General features: G+C 47.7%; 1 protein-coding gene and 1 long non-coding RNA gene across 10 annotated transcripts in view; one reads left to right on the top strand and one right to left on the bottom strand.

The window, feature by feature from the left end:
• Positions 1–19,730, top strand: part of LOC105466075 (leucine rich repeat containing 20) — an 87,376-nt gene that overhangs the window by 8,915 nt on the left and 58,731 nt on the right. The window lies entirely within an intron of this gene.
• LOC105466074 (uncharacterized) lies at positions 5,087–18,908 on the bottom strand. Its single transcript, XR_977935.3, has 3 exons — positions 18,873–18,908; positions 5,365–5,410; positions 5,087–5,191 (listed from the first exon to the last, which is right to left on the bottom strand). It is a non-coding gene; the product is annotated as an uncharacterized lncRNA (long non-coding RNA).

Raw genomic sequence — 19,730 nt, 5'->3', positions numbered from 1 at the left:
GAGGAGAGACCCTGCCCAATTACCACAGCAGCATTGGGGCAGGTGTTGAGGGATGGTGCCTGGCAGGCGGAGAGCTTGGAAGGTCGTGTTGAGGACCCCATGAACTTCAACCCCTGTGGACTGGAGATTGCAAGGTCAGGTGGCCAGGTGGGCATTTCTGTGAGCTGAAGAGTGGGCACCCTGCATCAGGTGAAATGTGCAGGGCAGCTAGGACAGGGCATGCTGCGACCAGCTCCCCTGCACTGCCGGGGGGCCATACCCACCAAGGAACCCAAGCAGTTCTCTGGCCAGTGGTCTCTACCAGACCACTGCCATGCCTGGGATTGGAACCCTGACTGTCTGGCACCGGAGTCTGGGCCATGTCTCTACCATGCAGCCCTGGGGTGGGAGCAGGTTTTGGTGATTGCCAGGGTCATGACTGCTGTGAAGCTCTAGTCAAGTTGGGAGAGGCTTTAGCCATGGCGATCTTGCCTGAAGCTCAAGATTTTCATATGGAGGGGACTGGGTCTTTTGGTTTTTTTTTGAGACAGAGTCTCGCTCTGTCACCCGGGCTGGAGTGCAGTGGTGCAAACTCGGCTCACTGCAAGCTCCGCCTCCCGGGTTCACACCATTCTCCAGCCTCAGCCTCCCGAGTAGCTGGGACTACAGGCGCCGGCCATCACACCCGGCTAATTTTTTTTTTTTTTGTATTTTTAGTAGAGATGGGGTTTCACCATGTTAGCCAGGATGGTCTCGATCTCCTGACCTCATGATCCACCTGCCTTAGCCTCCCAAAGTGCTGGGATTACAGGCATGAGCCACTGCGCCCGGCCAGGACTGGGTCTTAAAGTTGTGGCTGAATAACAGGGATCCTTTGTACCTGTGCAGTGGCCAGAGAAGAAGCAAAATTTCCAACCTGGCCATAGTGGGCACCTGTAATCCTGACCCTTAGGAAATGGAGCTGACCAGGCTCATATAATCTAAGGGGGCTGGGTCTAAGCAGTTAGCATGTATTGAATACCTGCTGTATACTGGTTGCTTGGGGGCTCCCAGGAATGTGTGTAGTAGAGTCCTGGACCTGAGACCAGCCCACCACCCACAAGATGGTCTTCAGAGAGCAGTGACACACAGGCTCCATGCTAAGGTGTGTCGGATGGAACACAGGTTGTCCTAGTTCAGAGGTGGGAGATATTGCTGGGTATTGAAGTAGTCTGGGAAGGCTTTCTGGAGGAGATGGTAATTGAATTGAATCATAAAGTAACTCCATATGGTTCTCATGTAAAACTGCTAACAATCTGAAGCATCCTAAACATCCAGCACCAGAAAATTGCGTAAAAAAATTTGGCTACAGCTATACAATGCTTTTTTTTTTTTTGAGATGGAGTCATCTTGCTTGCCCAGGCTGGAGTGCCATGGCACAATCTTGGCTCACTGCAACCTCCCTCTCCCAGGTTCAAGTGATTCTCCTTCAGCCTCCCAAGTAGCGGGGATTACAGGTGTGTGTCACCATGCCTGGCTAATTTTTTAATTTATTTTTTAGTGGAGATGGGGTTTTGCCATGTTGGCCAAGCTGGTCTTGAACACCTGACCTCAAGCTATCCACCCGCCTCAGCCTCCTAAGGTGCTGGGATTACAGGCGTGAGCCACCTTGCCCTGCCTATATAATGCTATTTACGTAGCCATCAACAATGGAGCATAATATTTCATTGTATGATTGAATAAAGACTGGCACATTCTCGGCCAGGTGCAGTGGCTCTGTAATCCCAGCACTTTGGGAGGCCAAGGCGGGTGGATCACGAGGTCAGGAGATCGAGACAAGGTCACGAGATCCTGGCTAACATGGTGAAACTCCGTCTCTACTAAAAATACAAAAAAAATTAGCGGGGTGTGGTGGCAGGCACCTGTAGTCCCAGCTGCTCGGGAGGCTGAGGTGGGAGACTGGTGTGGACCCGGGAGGTGGAGCTTGCAGTGAGCCAAGATTGTGCCACTGGACTCCAGCCTGGGCAATAGAGCGAGACTCCGTCTCAAAAAAAAAAAAAAAACACAAAACAAAAAATGACTGGCACATTCTCATATATAATGTGAATCGGAAAAAATCAAGAATGCCAAACTAATTCGTAGGGTGAGATACGAATTATGTTAAACCTGTGCATGTATGTAGGAAAGAAAATGGAAGGAAATAACCAATATGCAAATGGGAGTTAGAAAATACTATTTTTGCATTTTCTAAATATTCTATAATGAACGTATTACTCTTAAAATTAGAGAACAGATTTTAGGGAAAGGGCTACCTGCCACTATGGAAATAACACACATCTCGACAACAGATGAGAGTTCAGGGGTAACTCATTCTCAAAGCCGAGGCCCCTGGGAGAGGCACAGGCTTCCCTGGCTTTTCCCTTCCTGCTGGGTTCCCTCCCGGGGTGGTGCTCCAGAGCCACAGGTGTTGCTGCAGAGTGGGAGATCGCCTGTAGAGACTGGGCTGGAAGAGCTCAGTTACAGGCTTGCTCTCACCTTACTCAGGCAAGTAACCCTGGTAAGCACTTCGAACGCTGCCCCAGTGCTCCTGGGGCACCGCTGGCTAGAGCTGGAGCCAGGCCTGCTTCCTCCTGTAACTCGAGGCATAGATCCCAGCCTTTCTCACTCCACTCCAGGCTTCTCCATCCCTGGAGATGTGGGCTCCTTTCCATTTGGCCCCTGGGAGGCCCTCACCTTGAGTTGAAGCTGCTTTCCTCCCAGCCCCTCACCCCTCCCCAGCATCATCTTCTAGATGCTTCTAAGGAGCATGCAGAGTTGCAAACTGCCCCTTAGGTTGTCTCCCTCCCCTGAGCCAGGCTCTCTTTCCCTGCCCCTTTTCCATCTGGGCTTCCATGGGTCCTGGGCCTCTGAGGGGCTTCAGTCTGACCCCACCCTTCCCTCCAGCCTGTGGTTGCGGGCCAGGCTTCCCTGCACCCCGCTCCTCTCCAGGTCTTAGGCTCCCAGCTCTGCTGTGTGCATGGGGGCTGGCTTTTAAAGAATGATCGTGATGCAGAGGAGCAGGATTTGAAAAGGCCTGAGGCCTGAGACTCTACTACACACATCCCTGGGAGCCCCCAAGCACCTAGTACACAGCAGGTACTCAATACATGCTAACTGCTTATATTTTTGGTAGAGACCCTGTCTCTACCAAAAATAAAACTTAAAAAATTAGCCAGGTGCAGTGGCACACACCTGTAGTGTCAGCTACTTTGGGAGGCGGAGGCGAGAAGATTGCAAGAGTCTTGGAGGTTGAGGCTGCAGTGAGCCATGATCGGGCCACTGCACTCCAGCCTGGGTGAGAAAAAGTTCTATTTAAAAAATCTGATATAATATACTCTGGTTTCTCTTCAGATCCAATGAATCTTTTGCTTCTTACTGAAAAAAAAAATCCGATTTAAGGGAATAATCTTATTTCTTTCTTATGCTCTATTTTTTATTTCTTTAATCATTTTAGAAATAAGGTCTTGTTCTGTCACCCAGGCTGGAGTGCAGTGGCGCAATCATAGTTCCCTGCAGCCTTCAATTCCCGTGCTCAAGTGATCCTCCCACCTCAGCCTTCCGAGTAGTTAAGACTACAGGCACTTGCTACTATACCGACTAATTTTTAAAATCTTTTGTAGAGATGGGGTCTCACTATGTTGCGTAGGCTGGTCTCAAACTCCTGGCCTCATGCTATCCTCTTGTCCCAGCCTATACTTGTTTTAAATCTTTACTGCTTTTTCTTTTTTTTGAAACGGAGTCTCGCTCTGTCACCTGGGCTGGAGTGCAGTGGCGTGATCTCAGCTCACTGCAGCCTCCACCTCCCGGGTTCAAGCAATTCTCCTGCCTCAACCTCCCAAGTAGCTGGGATTACAGGTGTGTGCCACCACACCTGGTTACTTTTTAATTTTTGTACTTTTAGTAGAGATGGGGTTTCATCGTGTTGGCCAGGCTGGTCTTGAACTCCTGGCCTCAAGTGATCCACCCGCCTCAGCCTCCCAAAGTGCTAGGATTACAGGCTTGAGCCACCATGCCCAGCCTGTTTTGTCTATAACAGGACATTCTTGAGGGTTTGAATCTGTTGTTCCTGCTGACTCTTGCTCACAGTAGGTTATTCTGGGCAGACTTTATATAATAATTTGGACCCTGTGCTCCTGCCTGGTGGACTATCTGTGTAATCCTGGGTTGCGGGGCTGTGTCCTCCGAAGGGGTGGTGATTGCTTTGGTCAGATGCCTGAGTGTGACCAGCCTAGAAGCACGTCTTCTGTTAATGTTTCAGCCCTAAGGGCTTCTGCATATGAATTAAGGAATGTGAATATTCAAACCCTAAGTAAGAACAGGTCTGTGGTTTCAGAATCTTAGTGGAGATTTTTATTTTTGTTTTTAAAAAAATTCATTGCCCAGGCAAAGACGAAACTGCTTTTTGTCTTATCAGGTAGTAGATTTTTATGATTTATTGTTTTTTGTTACCAATTAGTAGATTTGGCTCATTACAACCTCCACCTCCTGCGTTCAAAGTGATTCTCCTGCCTTAGCTTTCCCCAAAAACCAACTGGGCACCTGCCACCATTCCCAGCTAATTTTTGTATATTTAGTAGAGATGGGAGTGTCACCATGTTGCCCAGGCTGGTCTCGAACTCCTGACCTCAAGTGATCCACCTGTTTCGGTCTCCCAAAGTTCTGGGATTACAGGCGTGAGCCATCACGCCTGGACTCAGATTCTCTATTTTTGATCTTTTGGACTTGCTCTTGTTAAATGTCAGGCATCGTGGTAAACAGTTTGCTGGTTTTACCTCATTTAATCTTCCGTGATAACCCTATGACAGAGGTGATGTTAATACCCCCATTTTACAGATGAGGAAACAAAGATGTGAGAAACATCTTTTATCCAGTGTGTGCTCGGTCTTCCTTCCTTCCTTGCTTCCTTCCTTCCTTCCTTCCTTTCTTTCTTTCTTTTTTTCTTCTTTCTTTCTTCTTTTTTTTTTTTTTTTGACAAGGTGTTACTCTGTCACCCAGGCTGGAGTGCAGTGGTGCCATCTCGGCTCACTGCAATCTCTGCCTCCCAGGTTCCAGCATTTTATCTGGTGTTTTTACGTGTTTTGTTGTATAAGGGTATTCAACTTCCCTCATCTCCTGCGTTGCTTTTGCAGTACTTTTCCTCTGTTTTATAGCTGCTGGAGCTAGGCTGAGTGTAGGTGACCTGCTGGTGACACAGCTGTTTGGAGGGGGAGCAGAGTTCATAGGTCAGCGTAGTGCACAGCCCTGCTTTTCCCCATCCACCCTGCTGCCTGCCTGAGGGATGGGGGTGGAGATGAGGAGGAGGGCTGACAGAACTAAGCCAATGATGTGAACCTCCCTCTTCCTGCCTCTGCCCACCCGCACACCTACCTCTCCTCCCAGGTCTTCTTGGAACCACAGTGAGCCCACACTGTTCCTGAAAAGGAGCAAAATAATCAGAGGTGAACATCTACTTTTGTATCTAATATTTACATTATTATTAGGCTGTCTCAAGTTAATGAAACGATAGGGACAGCCCCCATGTACTGCTTTCATGGGCAAATGTCGCTCCATCAGTTCCTTCACTCCTGCAGGATTTTCTAAAGGGTAGGTCCTGGGTAACCAACATCAGGACTGTAGGAGTGCTGATTAAAAATGCAGATTCAGGCCAGGCACGGTGACTCACGCCTGTAATCCTAGCACTTTGGGAGGCTGAGGCGGGCAGATTGCCTGAGCTCAGGAGTTCGAGACCAGCCTGGGCAACACGGTGAAACCCCATCTCTACTGAAATACAAAAACTTAGCTGGGCTTGGCGGCATGCGCCTGTTTTCCCAGCTACTCAGGAGGCTGAGGCAGGAGGATTGCTTGAACCTGGGAGGCAGAGGTTGCACAGTGAGCTGAGATCGCACCATTGCACTCCAGCTTGGGCGACAGAGTGAGACTTGGTGCCCCCTGCTGCCAAAAATAAATAAAAATAAAACCTCAGTTAATTTCAGAAAAAAAATGCAGATTCAAGCTGGGCACGGTGGCTCATGCTTATAATCCTTGTGGTGGGTAGATCACTTAAGGTCAGGAGACACCAGCCTGGCCAACATGGTGAAACTCGTCTCTACTAAAATGCAAAAATGGCTGGGCGTGGTGACTAATGCCTGTAATCCCAGCACTTTAGGAGGCCGAAGTGGGCGGATCATGAGGTCAGGAGATCAAGACCATCCTGACTAACACAGTGAAACCCCGTCTCTACTAAAAATACAAAAAAATTAGCTGGGCGTGGCGGCGGGCGCCTGTAGTCCTAGCTACTTGGGAGCCTGAGGCAGGAGAATCACTTGAACCCGGGAGGCAGAGCTTGCAGTGAGCCGAGATTGTGCCACTGGACTCCAGCCTGGGCGACAGAGTGAGACTGTGTCTCCAAAAAAAAAAAAAAGCAAAAATTAGTCAGGCGTGGTGATGCATGCCTGTAGTCCCAGCTACTTGAGGGCCGGAGAATCTCTTCAACCTGGGACGTGGAGGTTGCAGTGAGCCAAGATTGTTCTACTGCACTCCAGCCTGGGTGACAGAGCGAGACTCCATCTCAAAAAAAAAAAAAAGGCAGATTTATGGGTACTACTCCAGAGCTGTGAAAATAGAATCTCTGACGGGGCTGGTAGTGTGGATTTTAGCAAGCCTCCCAGATGATTCTGCCATGTCTTGACCTTATATATTTTATTGTTATAATTTATATATATATATGTAATTTACCCTTTTTAGTATATAGTTGAGTTCTGACAAACATATGTTTTTATAACCAACCACAACAAGACTCAGAACCTTTTTATCACCTTGTGCTCCCCTGCAGCCAAACCCTCCCCATCCCCGGTACCTGGGAGTCACTGATCTCTTTTCCATCCATGTGGTTTTGCCTTTTCTAGGATATCATGGAAATGGAATGATAGAGTAAATAAACTCTTGAGCCTGGCTTCTTTCGCTTTAGCATCATGTATTTGAGATTCATCTGTGTTTGGTGGGAATCAGTAGTTCATTCCTTTCACTGCTGAATAGCGTTACATGGTGTGGGTGTTCCATGATCCATTTATCCTTTCATCTACTGAAGGACATTTGGACTGTTTCCAGTTTTTTAACATCATGAATAAAGCCTGTATAAACATTTGCATACAGATTTTGCTGTGAAGCAAAGTTTTCTCTTTCTTTTCTTTCTTTTTTAGACAGGGTCTCACTCTTTTGCCCAGGCTAGAGTGCAATGGTATGATCTTGGCTCACTGCAGCCTCCACCCCCTGGGCTCAAGCGTCCTCCCACCTCGCCTCCTGAGTACCTAAGACTACATGTGTGCACCACCGTACCTGGCTAATTTTTGTATTTTTTGTAGAGATGGGGTCTCCCTGTGTGGGAGAGGCTGGTCTCAAACTCCTGGGCTCAAGCATTCCTCCCGCCTCAGCCTCCCAAAGTGCTGGGGTTATGGGCACAAACCACGGCATCTGGTCAGTAAGGTTTTCATTTCTCTCAGATAAACACACAGGAGTAGGATTACTGGGTTGTACAGTTGCCCCTCCGTATCTGTGGGGATTGGTTCCAGGAGCCCCACAGGTACCAATATTCAAGGATACTCAAGTCCTTTATATAAAGTGTTATAGTATTTGCATCTAACCTGCACACATCCTTCTGTATACTTTAAATCATTTCTAGATTGCTTATAGTACATAATACAATGTAAATACTATGTAAATAGTTGTATTGCTTTTGTATTATTTATTTACTTTCAATATTTTCTGTGTTTGGTTGAATTCGTGGATACAAAACCCACAGGTGTAGAGAGCCAACTATATGTATTAAGTATATGTTTGACTATAAAAAACTACCACACTCTTTTCCAAAGAGATTGAGAGCTCCAGTTCCTTCACATCCTTTTCAACACTCAGTATGTTTATAACTGTACATTCTCTAGGGTGTAATGTATCTCATTGTAGTTTGATTTATTTTTTCTTTTTTTATAGTATTAAGAGGTATATTGTTGTAGTTTTAATTTACAGTTCTCTGGTGATATTGAACATTTTTTTTTTTGAGACAGAGTTTCACTTCTTGTCACCCAGGCTAGAGTGCAATGGCACAATCTCGCCTCACTGAAACCTCCGCCTCCCAGGTTCAAGAGATTCTCCTGCCTCAGCCTCCCAAGCAACTGGGATTACAGGAATCTGCCATCATGCCTGGTTAATTTTTGTATTTTTAGTAGAGATGGGGTTTCACTATGTTGGCCCGGCTGGTCTCGAACTCCTGACTTCAGGTGATCTGCCTGCCTCGGCCTCCCAAAGTGCTGGGACTACAGGTGTGAGTCAATGCACCTGGCCGATGTTGTACAACTTTTCATGTGCTTGTTGGCTATCCATTCGTCTTTGATTATATCTCTATTCAAATCTTTTGCCCATTAAAAAACACTCGGTTTTTTCTTTTTAGTTTTGTGTTGTAGAGGTGGGGTCTGGGTATGTTGCCCAGGCTGGAGTGCAGTGGCTGTTCACAGGCACAATCATTGCACACTGTAGCCTGGAACTCCTGGGCTCAAGAGATCCTCCTATTTCAGCTTCCAGAGTAGCTGTAACTACAAGTGCGTGCCACCTGCCTGTCTCACATTTTTAATTTTGATGAAATTTTATTTATCGTTTTTTCTTTTATTGATGGTATTTTTGGTATTGTATGTGAGAAGTCTGCTTAACCCAAGGTCATGAAGAGTTTCTCCTATCAGGATCATTTGGGTATTGGTTAAGCATACAGATTCATGGACCCTGCTCTAGAGCTTTAAAAGTTGAATCTTGCCGGGCACCGTGGCTCATGCCTGTAATCCCAGCACTTTGGGAGGCTGAGGAGGGCGGATCATGAGGTCAGGAGTTCAAGACCAGCCTGACCAACATGGTGAAACTCTGTCTCTACTAAAAGTACAAAAATTAGCTGGGCATGGTGGTGCATGCCTGTAATCCCAGCTACTCAGGAGGCTGAGGCAGGAGAATTGCTTGAACCTGGGAGGTAGAGGGTGCAGTGAGCTGAGATCGTGCCACCGCAGCCTGGGCGGCAGAGCAAGACTCCGTCTCAAAAAAAAAAAAAAAAGAATCTCAGAGAGGGTCTGGTGATCTGCATTTTAACATGAACTGTGTCTGATTCTTCTTTGCCTTGTATTTTGAGAATCACTGGCTTACTGTTTACAATTTGGAGCTTCCTGTCCTGGTGGCTGCCGTGGGATGGGACAGGGGCATTGCCTGGCAGGGCTCTGGATGTGTGCGTGTGGGAGATGATGAATACGGACATGGATGTGATGTGCTCCTGGGGAGGGACCTGAGCAGCTAGGCTGGGAGCTGTGGAATCAAAACAGGGAGACCAAGGCTAGTGCGAGGGGTGTGTCCACCTTTCCTCCCTCCCAGGCCCGCCTGCGCTTTGGCTGAGTGCTTGCTTCCTTCTGTACTAGCCGGCAGATGGCGCCCTGTCACAGGCCAAACCAAGGACCGGAAGCCAAGCCCGGGGACCTGGCCAGGCTGTGACTGGTGAGCAGTTGCTCAGTGTCCTGACCAAGGCTTCCACTCCCTTCTTGTGTTTATGTTCCTGTCCAACACCTGCAGGGACCCGATGTTGCAACCCCTTTGCTGAACAAGAGTACTCAGGAAACACTTAGTAGATACTCACTGAATCCCAACACTTAATAGATACTCACTGAATCCCAACCTTTTCTTGGTTCAGAAATTACCACTGGCTCCTTTTTAAAAAAAACATACATTTAGCAGCTGTTGTGTGTGCCCTGCCTGAAGGGCAGTGCATGTGCCCGGGAGTGCCCAGTCTGGAGGGGAGGCAGACATCTCTCTAGCACATTCTTACACTGAAAGGGGGCAGCCAGGGACTGGAGTGGGAGCTGTTTTTCTGGCCTGGTGGGATGGTGATCTTGGCCCTCACCAGGGCTTGTAGGCCTGTAGTTCCTGGCCCATAGCTGAGGCCGGCACCTGGTAGGGTTGAGGGGAGTGTGTTTTGCTGTGATGTTTCCTGGCCTGGCGAGTCCTGAGGGTCAGCCTGGCACAGTCCAACTCTGAGAGCGTAGGGGAGGGAGTCGCTCTCACACAGCAGCCCCCAGACGGCTGGGGCTGCCTGGCTGTGTTTGCCGCAAGGACTGAGGCCTCAGATCTGCCATCCTTGGCTCCCTGCCTCTTGGGGGAAGCAGGTGGGAGTTTGCCAGGCAGGAGAGGGGGCTAGAGGTCCCCACTGCAGGGTCTGTGCTGCTCTTCCAAGGGGACTGAGTTCCTCTGTAAGGAGACAGACCTTTCCCAACTCTACCTCCTCTGTGGTGTGCTGTGGTGAGGGGGGACTTGGAGCCTTCTGCCTAGCATGCCACCTCTAGACGTGCTCTCTCTGGATTGGGGTTCCTGGGAGGCCAAGAATGACCCTTCTCCCTCTTCTCTCCTGTGGCCCCTGGGGAGGGCTTTCTTCCCTTGAGGGCTCTGCACCTATTTAAAATGAAGGCTTTGTATCCCTGGGTGGGCACTTGTCCGTCTTGACGCCTTTGGTTTTTGAGCTGGATAATTCTTTGTTCTGGGGGGCTGTCCTGTGCTTGGTAAGATGTTTAGCAACATCCCAGCCTCTACCTACTTGAGGCAAGATGCCTTAGTTCATTCAGCTTTCTATAGCAAAATATAAACAGCAGAGACTTATTTTTCACAATTCTGGAGGCTGGGATGTCCAAAATCAAGGCACTGGCAGGCTCAGTGTTTGGTGAGGGGCTGCTTCCTGGTTCATTAACAGATGTTTCTCTCTATGTCCTCTGTGGTTGGGGGGCCAGGGAGAGACTTTTCTGGGGTTTCTTCCTTCCTCCTTTCCTCTCTCTTTTTCCTTCCTTCCTTCCTTCCTTCCTTGAGAGAATGTTCTGGGGTTTCTTCCTTCCCCTCCCCTCCCCTCCCTCCTTCCCTCCTTTGCCCAGGCTGGAGTGCAGTGGCTCAAACTCTTAGGCTAAAATGATCCTCCCGACTCAGCCTCTTGAATAGCTGGGACTACAGGCACATGTCACCATGCCTGGCTAATTTAAATTTTTTTTTTTTGTAATGGAGACAAGTCTTGCCATCTTGCCCAGACTAGTCTCGAACTCCTGGGCTCAAGTGATCCTCCTGCCTCAGCCTCCCAAAATGTTGAGATTATAGGTGTTACAGGTATGAACCACTGCACTGGTCTGGGGGTCTCTTTCATAAGGACACTAATCCCGTCCATGGGGCTCCACCCTCATGACCTTATCACCTCCCAAAGGCCCCACCTCAAATGCCATCACATTAGAGATTAGGTTTTAACCTATGAATTTTGGGGTGACACATACATTCAGTTGATAACACTAGTAGCACCCCCTGCCCTCATTCCACCCCCAGTTGTAACAGCCAAGTTTGTCTCCAGACATTTCCGAATGTCCCCTGGGGGCAAAACTGCCCCCTTTGAGGCCCACTGCTCTGGGAGGTCATGCCTGTAAGGGGCCAAGCCTGGCGCTGGGTGGAGTCAGCTCTGTCAGGACAGGGCTCACACCAAGTAAAGTTGGGTGATGTGAAAAGATGAGAGTTCTGTTTTATAGGAGGCTGTGGTCCAGAAATTAGGAAGCTGGGGTTCTGGTCCTCGCTCTAACTCCCCATTGTAGGGCCAGGTTCTCATCTGTCAAATGTAGGACTCCAGTGCTGACCTTTAGCAGTTCTGTCTGTATTAAACCCTCATTGGCTTCTTCTACGCAATGAGTAAAACCCAAGCTCATACCACAAAGCTGTGGATGGCCTGACACTTGCCAAATTCTCTGACTGCACTTTGAGTAGCTTGGGGCTTCCCTCATCTTTACAGCCCAGACTATCAGTCCTTTGAACTATTAAGCCTTTCTAGCCACAGGCCTTTGCACATGCTGTTCCTTTTGCCTGGGATGCTCTTCCCTGTTCTTCATGTGTCTGGGCCCTTCTTATACTTTAAGGCCCAGCCTAAATGCTTCTTTTTTTTCAAGATGGCGTCTCACTGTGTCACCCAGGCTGGGGTGCAGTGGCACGATCTCAGCACACTGCAACCTCTGCCTCCTGGGTTCAAATGATTCTTGTGCTCCCAGTCTCCAGGCAGTGGTGTTTGTCCAGGGAAGACATGGTGCACAAGGCACTGGTTGGCGACGTTTGTTACTGTTTCCTGGGTCCCATTGGTCATGCATCTGTGAGCTCAGGAAGACAAACAACTGCTCTGAGAAACCATTGCTTACAGGGATGGATTCCTTGCTCTATCAAGCCCCGAAAGATTGTGTGATGAGGAGAAAGGTACTGTAGAAATCTGGTCAGTCGGTAACTGAAGCCCTCTATCCCCAGGGTGCCTTGTCGGTTCAGCGGGTACAGCTCTCGCAGTTTCCAGCTGCGGCCCCCCTCGCCCTCTGCCCTGCTGCAGGTGGATTGGGTTGTCTGGCATCTCATCACACCTGAAGATAACCTTGAGAGTAGTTTTGTGCATCCCACGTTTGGAGAGACATAGCCTGTGTTCATTTCTGCGTTTCACAGATAGGGAGGTTGAGGCCTCACACGTGACTTGCCCAAGGACACCTGAGTTAAAGGCAGCAGCAGATCCGGGTTTCTGGACTTTCTCTGTAGGGCGATGTTCTCAAGAAGAAGTCAAGGTCCACCCTTTGCCTACTTACTGTGTGGCTTTGAGCAAGTTCTTAACTTCTCTGGGCTTTTGTTTTCTTATCTGCAAAAAGGGACTGATTGCTGCTTTCCTTGCAGGAAGACCTCAGGGCCTGCCCAGGCCTCTCCAAGGTCTGGCTTGGCCACATGGCCTCCTCCACTCGGACCAGCTGTGGTCCCTTTAGAGCCATTGGTGGCCACACTGTTCGTGTCATCCTGGCTGCTGTTTCTATTCCCTTTTGTATGTATATGTTTGTGGTGAGTCATCGGTTAAATTAAAATAATTTAATATCTCAAATTGTTGACTGTGTGTCATTTGATTGTATTCTGTGTGGGGTTTACTTTTGATTTTAATTGAATATGGGCTTCTTTTCTCCTTACTGGCTTGCCAGGAAGGAGATTTTTTTTTGGGGGGGGGGAAGTCCCAAAGCCCATGATAGCACACGCAGTTGTCTCCTTGTCCAGGGGTTGTTAGAATAAATGCAATCCAGGGGTCATTTCTCTCCTCCAGGGATGACAGAGCTGAAGCACATCTTTTTCAGATTCTCAAATAAAAACAATATTTTTGCATCCTTATAGCAGCATCTCTTACTTACTGAGCACAAACTACCTGCCAGGCGCTGTGCTAAGAGCCTTGCAGATGTTTTATTTCATGATCAGAACGACCTGTTCTTTGGATCCTGTTGTCCTCATTTCTTTTTGAGGTATATTCAAATACTGTAACATTTACATTTAAAAATATACAATGCAGTGTTTATTTGTATATTCAGAAGATTGTATAACCATCACTGCTGTCTGATCCTAAGCCATTTTCATCACTCAAAAAAGAAACCCCGTACCATGAGGAATCCTTTCCCATTTCCTGACCTCCGCCAAGCCCCGGGCCATTATCAGTCTACTTTGTGTCTCTATAGATTGCCTCTTCTGGACATTTTATGTAAATGGAATCATGCAACATTTGTCGTTTTGTGACTGGCTTCCTTCACATAGCAAAATGTTTTCAAGGTTCATTCATGTTGTAGCGCATGTCAGGATTTCATTCCTTTTTATGGCTGAATACTATTCCATTGAATGGATATACAACATGTCCTTTATCTGTTCATCAGCTGATGGACATTTGGATTGTCTCCACTTTTGGGCTATTGTGAAAATGCTGCTGTGAACATTTGTATAAAGGTGGGTTTTTTGTTTTGTTTGCTTTGTTTTTTGTTTTGTTTTGTTTTGAGATGGAGTCTCACTCTGTTGTCCAGGCTGGAGTGCAGTGGCGCCATCTTGGCTCACTGCAACCTCCGCCTCCCGGGTTCAAGCAATTCTTCTGCCTCAGCCTCCCGAGTAGCTGGGACTACAAGCACCTGCCACCATGCCCGACTAATTTTTGTGTTTTTAGTGGAGATGGGCTTTCACCATATTGGCCAGGCTGGTCTCGAACTCCTAACCTTGTGATCTGCCTGCCTCGGCCTCCCAAAGTGCTGGGATTACAGGCGTGAGCTACTGTGCCCAGTACTACATACAGGTTTTAAAACTTTATTTATTTATTTTTATTTTTTTGAGACAAAGTCTCAAAAGGTCTATCTCTGTTACCCAGGCTGGGGTACAGTGGCATGATCTTGGCTCACTGCAACCTCTGCCTCCCAAGCTCAAGTGATCCTCCCACCTCAGCCTCCCAAGTAGCTGGCTGGGACTACAGGCATGCACTACCACACCCAGCTACTTTTTGTATTTTTTTTTTTATAGAACCAGGGTTTTACCGTGTTGCCCAGGATGGTCTTGAACTCTTGAACTCAAGTGATCCTCCTGCCTTGGCCTCCCAAAGTGCTTGGGTGACAGGTGTGAGCCACCGTGCCCAGATTGCATACAGGTTTTTTTTTGTTTTGTTTTGTTTTGTTTTGTTTTTTGAGACGGAGTCTCGCTCTGTCTCCCGGTCTGGAGTGCAGTGGCCGGATCTCAGCTCACTGCAAGCTCCGCCTCCCGGGTTCACGCCATTCTCCTGCCTCAGCCTCCCGAGTAGCTGGGACTACAGGCGCCGCCACCTCGCCCGGCTAGTTTTTTTTGTATTTTTTAGTAGAGACGGGGTTTCACCATTTTCGCCAGGATGGTCTCGATCTCCTGACCTCGTGATCCACTCGTCTCGGCCTCCCAAAGTGCTGGGATTACAGGCTTGAGCCACCGAGCCTGGCCGCATACAGGTTTTTGAAAGAGCTCTTGTCCTTGCTTTACTGAAGAGGAAACTGAGATTGGGGTTAAGTAACTTGCCTGAGGTCCCACAGCAAGAAAGAGTTGGCCCAAGAAAGGACTCAATTTGGATTATGAGAAGATGTTGCTTTCTAGGTCTCTTGTGTGGTTAGAAGCTATTCTGACTGTTTGAGCGTGACAGCCACTGGCTGGAGGGCCTGGGGCTCAGCTTTCTTCTCCGAGGCCGACTCTCTGTAGCACATTATTTCCTAGAGAGGCTGGGGCTTCTGCAGCAGGATTTGAGAAGGCACTTCTGAGATGCAGGATTTGTGTGTGCGGCGTTTGTCAGAGGGTTGTCCGCACAGCTGGTGAGCCGTCGGCTGCTCTCCCCAGCAGCTCCTGTGAGCTTTTCCCTGGCAGGACTTTAGCTCTGTTCCTCATGTCCCCATCAACACCCATCTCCACTGAGCTAGGTTTTTGAGGGAAAACATACCCCAAGGGTCACTGCATGTTAGGGATGTTCCTTTCTTTAAACTGAAGGTATTTGTAAGAAGTCATTAAGTTCTTGTAAAACTCTTGCACAATATGCAAGTCCATGAAATAGGAAGTGAAAGAAAAAAATCCCCCTAAACCCACTGGCACATTCAAGTTGAGTGGTTTCCCCACGTCTTAGAAGACGCCCGTTCCCGAAGTGCCTTTCTGCCCTTCTCTCCCCGACGACCCTCCGGGGCCCAGTAGCTGTGTGTGCTATTGTGGTGGGACTTTCTGGACGTATGTGGTCCTCGGTGAGCTATTCCTCCCATGCCCTTTTCTCTATAAGGGGCATGAGACAGGAAACAGGCTCAGAAACACTGCTCTAGAGATCAGGAGTTAAACACCCCCAAAGACCTAAAAGTGGTTGTCCCTGGGGGAGGGGATTTGTCGAGGGGGAGCAAGTCTGGCTGCTTTGTGTCTTAAGCCTTTTAGAGCTAGCCAACTCTGTAAGCACTGCAACAAACAGCTTTGTTAAAGTGATGCCTAACTGTGCCCAGTGTGCAGGGTCCCTTGATGAGCAGTTGTTTTCTCGCTTTCTGCATCCTGTGTGTCCCTACTTTGGAAATTGAGTGGCATTTCAGATACTGGCAGCTCAAGTCATGGGGGGCTCCTCTTTGGCAGAGGGCTGCCTGAAAAGCCTTTGTTTAGCAGAATCATGGAGTCAGAGGATGTCTGGCCAGGTTGAGACCCCAAATCATCTAGTCCAAACCCTCATTTTACAGATGAGGGGACAAGGCCCATGAAGAAGCAGTGTGTCTGAGCCCCCTGGCTGATAGTGGAGGGGCTGGGATGAGAATTTGGCCTCCTGAGTTACAGCCCAGGGTGGCCTCCACACCGAGGGTCACATGTGCCTCTGAGCACCAGAAGCGTGAACAAAGCAAGAGAAGAGAGTGAAGAGACTCTGTGTCTGCGGCTCTGTCCTGAAATAGTCTGCTCAGAGGGGAGGCAGGAGGCACCCCAGCACAAAAAATTTCCAGGAGTGAGTAAACCTCATGCCCTTAGGCAGGCAGGAGCAGCCAGCTCTGTTACTGTCATTACCACCCATTATCATCATCAGAACGGGAAGCAGCTACAGCAGGAGGAGGCCTGGCCCCTCTAGGCCAGTGATGCTTCAGTTAAGACACAGATGCCTGGGCCCTACCCCCAGAGTTTCTCATTCTATGGGACTGGGGTGGTGCCTGAGAATGTGCCTTTCTGACAAGTTCTGGGGTGATGCTGATGCTGTGGGTGATGCTGATGCCCTTGGAGAACCACTGCACTGGACTAGCCCTTGCTATTCAGTGTGGTCCTTGGACCTGCTGGGTGGAAATGCAGATTCTTAGGCCTCACCCAGACATGTGACATCAGAATCGCACATTGGCAGTGTCCCCAGGTGGCACACTGTAGTTGAAGAGGCAATGGTATGGTGCAGAGTTCACGTGGCTGCACGTTAGAATCACCCAGGGAGCTTTTACCCTCCCTCCCATTCCCAAGCCCCAGCCCCCACTAATTCAGTCAGACTCTGGGAGAGAGGCTTAGGCATGGAGAGTCTAGAGAGCTCCCAAGGTGGCTCCTGGTCGTGGCCAAATCCTAGAATCCACAGTGGCAGCTGCGAGGGGCCTTGGAGATGATCAGTTGCAATTTACCAAGATTTGAAAACTAAGGGCATAAGGACCCAAGGTCCCAAAGACAGTAAGTGACAAATCCAGGCTCTTGATACCCTGAAGACTCTTTCACCAGCTCTTTCAACTCTAAGTCCCCTTTTATATAGCTCCATGGGAACTGCAATATACCAGTGTTCCCGGGGAACCCATTGTGAGTCATGGAAGATCTGTCTGCTCGTTGGAAACCTACTATCTCCCATTCTGTTTCAGCATGGCAGGCTGTCCTGAATGCGGGTTACATATTCTAGGGAGGCAATGTAGCTTGGTGGTTAGGGGCAAACCCTTAAGCTCAGCGGCTTGCTAGCCAAGTAAGCTCTGCAGCTTACTAACCAAGACCCATGGCTCTGTGTCTCGATTCATCCTCTATACAAAAGGAATAGTAATAATAGTGCCCATCTCGTGGATCATCTGAGGTCAGGAGTTCCAGACCAGCCTGACCAAAATGGTGAAACCCCATCTCTACTAAAAATACAAAAATCAGCCAGACGTGGTGGTGCGTGCCTGTAGTCCCAGCTACTCAGGAGGCTGAGGCAGGAGAATCACTTGAACCTGGGAGGCGGAGGTTGCAGTGAGCCGAGATCACACCACTGCACTCCAGCCTGGGCGACAGAGCAAGACTCCATCTCAAAAAAAATAAAACATAATAAATAGTGCCTATCTCGTGGGGATGTTGTGGGGGTTAACTGAGTTAATACATGACAATGCTGAGGTCACTAATTGCAAGCAGCAGGCACTTTGTAAATTTTTTTTTATTATTTCATTAACTGGTTGGCCTTGAATAAGTCATATGACTTAGAACAATTTGTTTAACTTCTCCGTGATTCAGTTTCCTTAACTGTTAACCGGGGGTAAGCATAGTAGTGACCTATTTATAGGGTGGTTGTGAGGAGTGGATGGAATACAAGGTCTGAAGCCCCAGCACAACTTCTGTCACACACCTGTTGTCAATCAGTGGTGGCTGCAATTATGTGTTAGAGACTCAACACTGCAGGAGAAAGTTCTGGCCAGGCCAGAGTCTGAGTCTGAGCTAGCTTGGTCCTGCTCCTCTCACGGGAGCAGCTAGAATCATGAGGATTGAAGTTTCTGGGGATGTTTTTGCCTGGAAAAAAGTTTATAATGTTCCGTGGTTGCCAGCAGCTGGGGGATGGGAAAATGGGGGGTTAACAAGTAAAGAGTTTCAGTTTCGCAAGGTGCAAAAGTCCTGGAGATTGGTTGATTGCACAACAATATAAATACACTTAAAGCTACTGAACTGTACATTTAAAAATGGTTAAGATGGCACATTTTTAAAAATACTTAATTTTTAAAGGGCAGTGTTAGGTTCCCAAGGTTCAGAGCAAAATTAAGAGTTAAAAACAGAGATTTTCCAATATACTCCCCTCTGCCCACAAACAGGCATAGCCTTCTCCGTGATCAACATCCTCCACCAGAGGGGCATATTTGCCACAATTGGTGAACCTATGTTGGTGCATCATTGTCACCCAAAGTCCATGGTTCACATCAGGGTTCACTCCTGGTGTTGCACAGTCTTAGGCTCAGATTAATGTATAATGACATGTGTCTGCCACACGTCACTTTCACTGCCTGAGCATCCTCTGTGCTCTGCCTGCTAATCCCTTGCCACTGATAAAATGCTACGTTTTTTAAAGCAGTTTTTAAAAGGAGGATTTATTTGACAAGTTTCACTTAGCACAATATACCTAAAAGGAAGTCACACTACAATGAAAGATTTAAATCAAGGCCTCAGAATTTCATATAAACACCAAGACCAAAATTTTAAAGTATTGGTATTGCGTTTCAGATTTTTCCCATTAACTTAAAAAAAAAAGCTTAAACTTACATGCGTTACAGGTTATTAAATGAAACTAGAATTAACAAACATGCCAAAATGTTTCCAGACACAGCTCTTACCTTGAGTTTTTCCAAAAAAAAAAAAAGCATGTCTTTCCACATTGAAGCAAACATATTGAACCAAACAGTGTTCAATATTTAACATAATTCAACTTCACTAAAATACGCTAAGTGCATCCTATAATACAACTAACTTGAGAAAAGCTGGAACTTGTTTAACAGCTGTAGTTCACTTGGCTTCACTGTTACATCCTAGGTGAGTATTGTGTTACAAAATAATGAGCCTTAAGTCTTCGTAACAATCCTGATTTCCACTAGAGAGTAAGCATAAATCACAAGCTTGTACTGCAGAAACTGTTAAGCTGAAGTTTTTTTTTTTTTTTTTAAGTTGACCAAGAGTCAGTGATTAGGATTGATCGATTCCATTTCCCTCCACCTCTCACAATGGACGTGTTAGACATCCCTCTCATTCCACTCATGCCCACAGATGCACAGCTTCCACCACTCTAGTTGCTGCTATTCATTGCTCCTTGGCTACCTATGCAATGTTTGATTGAAAATCAGTGGAGTTTTCCTGTGAAACTTGGTCATATCGCTTGCTAAATTTTTATGTTATGTGTATTTTACAATAATTAAAAAGAAACTGTTTATAATGTCCTTTGTCATCATTTATGTAAAGGATTACCATGCAGAAGAGAGAGCAGCAGGACTAGTGAGTGGTGGAGCATTGCAGTTATTAACACAGTTCATGAAAGAGCTCTCTAACAGTTAAACTCATTCTATGGAAGGAAGAGTGAGCCCCCCCATCACCAGTATTCAAGGAGAACTCTATGACCTCACATGGAGACATGGAGAGATTTCAGGCCTCAGATTGGAGACAGTGTTACTCAGTGTTTCCCAAGTTTGCCTATTGGTAAG

Source organism: Macaca nemestrina, chromosome 9 (assembly GCF_043159975.1).
Source record: "Macaca nemestrina isolate mMacNem1 chromosome 9, mMacNem.hap1, whole genome shotgun sequence".
In the NCBI taxonomy this organism is placed as follows: domain Eukaryota; kingdom Metazoa; phylum Chordata; class Mammalia; order Primates; family Cercopithecidae; genus Macaca; species Macaca nemestrina.
Note: the sequence above shows the minus strand (reverse complement) of the source record. Positions and strands in the feature narration are given on the sequence as shown.